At 35.2% G+C, this 5,391-nt stretch overlaps 1 pseudogene; it reads left to right on the top strand.

Moving 5' to 3' along the window:
- The first annotated feature begins 3,302 nt into the window (after positions 1-3,302).
- On the top strand, positions 3,303-4,305 carry LOC108373874 (POC1 centriolar protein homolog; annotated as a pseudogene).
- The last annotated feature ends 1,086 nt before the right edge of the window (positions 4,306-5,391 follow it).

The raw sequence follows: 5,391 nt of genomic DNA, 5'->3' as shown, positions 1-5,391 counted from the left end.
TGGAAATTTCTTGGTGACTGGCGGCCATGACGATACAATAACATTGCTTGATTTATTAGAAGGTCGACCAATTTATACACGGTAGTAGTGCACTTTAGCGGAACCAGGTCAAAATGGACGGGAAAATTATACACTAACTGGCCATACTGACAAAGTTTGCGCCGTCGCTTTCTCCACATGGTAGACATTTTGCTTCCGCGGGCGAGGATCGACAGGTAATTTCTACTTTGTGTGTGAAAAAATTATATAATATAAATTTTTTCCATATATTCAACAGTTGCTCGTTTGGAAATCTAATTTGCATACATTTGATGTCAATAGCTTTCGCAACAAACCAGCCAGTTCTCAAAGAGTCCAAATTGATTTTAGTCATGCAACAGCTCCACATAACTCCGCGATAGACACACCAGTTGCTGGAGTATCAAAAAGCTGTGATGACAGTATTTTAATTGATCAACGACAATCGGTGGCATATGGAATGCGTGATGGAAATTTTCTGGTGCTTGATAGCCAATATACTACAAGAGTGAGCTACAAGTGAAACGCTGAGACAGTAATTTTTCTTAAATTTCCAGATTTTATTTGCAGTTACATTAAGAAGCTAATAGAGGGCGAGGAAGGTGTCGAGTTACTGCAGTACTACAACTGGGAAAATCCACATTTCGGACGTGCCCCACTCGTATGGAATAGTAGCTTATGTCAAAATGGTGGTTTTAGTATAATGCGGCATTCGCAGCAAACACTCACTGGCGCCGCGCCGTTGAAGAAATTTTGGCAAATGAACGTGCAAGAAATAGTTCCGATACTACCAAGTCCATGTTCTTGTTAAGGGTCATCGAAAAATTCATTGTGTTGTAAATACAGTATATTTTGCTAACCTGCACATCCTTCTTTGCACGAAAAACTTGTGCACTTAACCGAAAAAGGCACTTAAGCGAATTTTCTTTACTACTTCAATGAAGAAGGTATCCAAATCCCTATGAAACCAAATAATGGAGAAGCACTTACCACGTAGAAATTACTGCACGCGAAATTTTTACCGAATAGTATCTAATTATCTATATAACTACATAAATTTATAGCCATTTTCGTTGTTCTGCGAGATGAACAAAATAAATAAAAAGTTGTAAAATTAGGTAATTGTAGGGCCAGTGCAGGTAAACGTAATACTTTCTTTGATAATTGATACTAGTCGCACAATTTTTAAGGCAGGTATCGCCAATATCAGGTATGCTAAATGCATCTTTCGGAGGAGTTTCCTTATAAACGTTAAAAATAATGCCTCTGATGCGCATTTTGGGGTAGGTATCTTAAATGTGCACTTATGCATAGAGGCAGCAAAGCAAAATATACTGTAATAAAGGGAATGCCGGATTATACTAAAGCCAGCTTCCCGACATAAACTACTATTCCATACAAACACAGAAATATAAATGTATCTAAAACTGAATGACTCAAATCAAGTTGGATGCATTTGCATAATATACCTAATATTGGAATCTGTTTTGATCATAAAAAATACAACTTGCAATCCTTTAGATTATTGTTTTGAAAGAAATTGATTGGAATCGTAATTTAATACTAATTTAATTTAGTGGTTAATGTTTAAAAATGAATTCGCAATATGTCCGCAGCTCAGGTTGATTTGAAGAAATCCGAATTACATACATCTACTTGAATATAGGATAGGCAGGGTTGCATACAAATGGTAGTTCCGTATATATTTAAAATATGTTAGTTCATTCAATATTTACATCTGGGCCAATAAATAATAAACATATAGCCGAAAAAACAAAGTTTCAATTAAAACGAGTTTTTATAACCCCGCATGAAATTCCGATTAATTTTAAATATGAAAATAACAATATTTTTTACCTTGCATATACCTACACAAGAACCGCATTAGCAAAAAACCGATTGGACTCAACATATATTTCTTTACAGCATTTATACCCCTGTCTTTATAGCGCATTCGATAAAGTCTTATTCAAAAGTAACAAAATCTGCTATTTTTAAACGAATTTTTTTTAATAAATAATTTGCGCGGTTGACCGAAATGGAAACAAACAATAATTGTAATTTATTATAACAATAATTCGAATTTAAAACGGGCTGTATAAAGAAAACCAGCCTATTGTCACTTCACTTCAAATGAGTGATGCGTTTATACTTGTTTTCTAACTGATGTGAGAAACAAAAAACCGATTTGAAAACAAATAGAAGTCAACACACTTTTCAATTTCAACGCGTTTTGAAATTTAGTTTGTGCATCCGTTTTGAATCACAGCGAACTGGGTCAAAGCGCCTTATATGTCGGTATAAACAAGGTAATAGAGCCGTTTGATTCTTAACAACATACATTAGACATTTATTTAACTGTTGAAATGGTAACAATTACTATGCGCAAAAAGTTACTATACATTAAATCATTAAATTTTTGTTTTATAAAAATACATTTTTTTTAATTTCACTTTAATTTAGACAGTGGAAATATTTTCATTTTAAAAATGTATCACATATTTTTGAAGATTTTCAAAGCTTTAAAAAAATACTGCAGAACACAACATGAGCCTTAGGAATAGGAATAGGAAAGGGTTGTCTCTTACAAATTCCATTATACGTTCATCCATCGCACTCCTGTGGAGATGCATGGAATTAAAATTATAATAGTTGCGTTCAGATGCTTCACAATTTGCAGGTTTTACAGGATCTGCAGGAAGAGCTGTTTACTCCATTAATAAACCTTGTGGAAGGTGGTCACCTGGAACAGCTTCCTGTAGAAACCTGCAAATCGTGAAGCATCTTTTTTAGGGTTGCTTATTTTGGTCAAAACTGTGCCTTTTTGACCAGAGTTGCATTAAATAGTTTTATAAAACTTAGTACTATTTGTTGTTCAAATGGTAACATATATGCCCAAAAACTTCGAAAATATTAGATTATTGTTTTTTTAAAAATGCTATTTGTAAAATTTCCTTTTGATTTCGACTTTAGAAATATTCATATTACAAAAGTTTTTCACATATGTTTTAAGATTTTAAAGGTTTTAAAATGTACGGTAGAATGCAACAATGTGCTTGAATTTGTTTGCATCTTCGTCAGCTTATTCGTTTGCAGACTGGAAAAATTGCGAACGGCTATCAAAATACTGATTCCAAATATACATCTTTCACTAGACACACAAATTGGGTGTGCGCAGCAAAATTCAGCCCTAATGGCCAGTTAATTGCATCGAGCGGCGACAAGTTAAGAATTTGCGATACATCTTCAGGCGAATGTGTGCGAACGTTCACCCAGGAAGACGTATGGGAGGACAGCTGGCATGGCATCCAGACGGTAATCTGGTGGATTTAGCTTTAAGTTGTAACCGTGTTAAGATATTTGGCATTGCCAAAGGCGAGCTAATACAGTTGTATCAAGTGCATTCGTCGCCGGAGAATGATGTTGCATTTCACCCAGGTGGAAATTTCTTGTTGACTGGCGGCGATGACGATACAATAACATTGCTTGATTTATTAGAAGGTCGACCAATTTATACACGGTAGTAGTGCACTTTAGCGGAACCAGGTCAAAATGGACGGGAAAATTATACACTAACTGGCCATACTGACAAAGTTTGCGCTGTCGCTTTCTCCACATGGTAGTCATTTTGCTTCCGCGGGCGAGGATCGACAGGTAATTTCTGCTTTGTGTGTGAAAAAATTATATAATATACATTTTTTTCCCTATATTCAACAGTTGCTCGTTTGGAAATCGAATTTGCATACATTTGATGCCAATAGCTTCCGCAACAAACCAGCCAGTTCTCAAAGAGTCCAAATTGATTTTAGTCATGCAACAGCTCCACATAACTCCACCATAGAAACACCAGTTGCTGGAGTACCAAAAAGCTGTGATGACAGTATTTTAATTGATCAACGACAATCGGTGGCATATGGACTGCGTGATGGAAATTGTCTGGTGCTTGATAGCCAATATACTACAACAAGAGTGAAACGCTACAAGTGAAACGCTGAGACAGTAATTTTTCTTAAATTTCCAGATTTTATTTGCAGTTACATTAAGAAGCTAATAGAGGGCAGAGCTGTTGGTGAGGAAGGTGTCGAGTTACTGCAGTACTGCAACTGGGAAAATCCACATTTCGCACGTGCCCCACTCGTATGGAATAGTAGCTTATGTCACAATGATGGTTTTAGTATAATGCGGCATTCGCAGCATACACTCACTGGCGCCGCGCCGTTGAAGAAATTTTGGCAAATGAACGTGCAAGAAATAGTTCCGATACTACCAAGTCCATGTTCTTGTTAAGGGTCATCGAAAAATTCCTTGTGTTGTAAATAATAAAGGGAATGCCGGATTATACTAAAGCCAGCTTCCCGACATAAACTACTATTCCATACAAACACAGAAATATAAATGTATCTAAAACTGAATGACTCAAATCAAATTGGATTGCATTTGCATAATATACCTAATATTGGAATCTGTTTTGATCGTAAAAAATACAACTTGCAATCCTTTAGATTATAGTTTTGAAAGAAATTGATTGCAATCGCAAATTGTGTAAAAATTGTTAATAGTAATCTGCCTTAAATTTATGTTCTCTATGTAACGGTTATAAAATACGTCAAATCCGCACTATCTGCATTAACAAAAACTATACATTGGAATATTTAAAATAAAACGATTCATATTTATTTTCTAATAAGAATTGTTTCTTATTTGAAAGTACAGTATATTTTGCTTTGCTGCCTCTATGGTTAAGTGCACATTTACAACCCTATTCCGGTTTTGCAATAGAATGACAATTGATCATCCTTCATTGTCGTGATTTTGTCATTGTCGTTGCACGTTGGCATTCCTAACAAAAAATGACAAGCGAAAAGCTTTTGTCAACTTACCATGCATGGTGAAAAGTTTATTGTTGTAGAAACGGCTGGTCAACGCTTTTAGCCCTGTTCGCGTACGCACTATCCAGTACTAATTTTCTGGTTTTTATTGGATGTCGTTTTCGTACGCAAAAACTTGCAAGAAACTANAGCTGAACTTGCAAGTTTTACTGGATTTTTACTGGATAAATTTTTACTAGCAACTATTTGCTAGTAAGTAAAACAGCTGATGGCGTGATGCTTAATGTAATTCACATTAGTTGTATTTTCGTATTCTCCAGCAAAAAATATCCAGTAACTTGCCAGTAATTTCTTGCAAGTTTTTGCGTACGAAAACGACATCCAGTAAAAAATCAGTAAAATTAGTACTGGATTTACTGGATAGTGCGTACGCGAACAGGGCTATTAACAAAATAATTGTTTGTGGTGCTTTTAGAGTTGCAATTTACAAAATACATCCATTTAAATATATAATAAGATGGAAAATACTAGTTTTCTAAGAAAA

Source organism: Rhagoletis zephyria, unplaced genomic scaffold (genome assembly GCF_001687245.7).
Source record: "Rhagoletis zephyria isolate East Lansing unplaced genomic scaffold, Rhagoletis_zephyria_1.1 Rzeph_scaffold_07109, whole genome shotgun sequence".
NCBI lineage: Eukaryota > Metazoa > Arthropoda > Insecta > Diptera > Tephritidae > Rhagoletis > Rhagoletis zephyria.
This window is presented reverse-complemented; position numbering and strand designations above follow the sequence as displayed.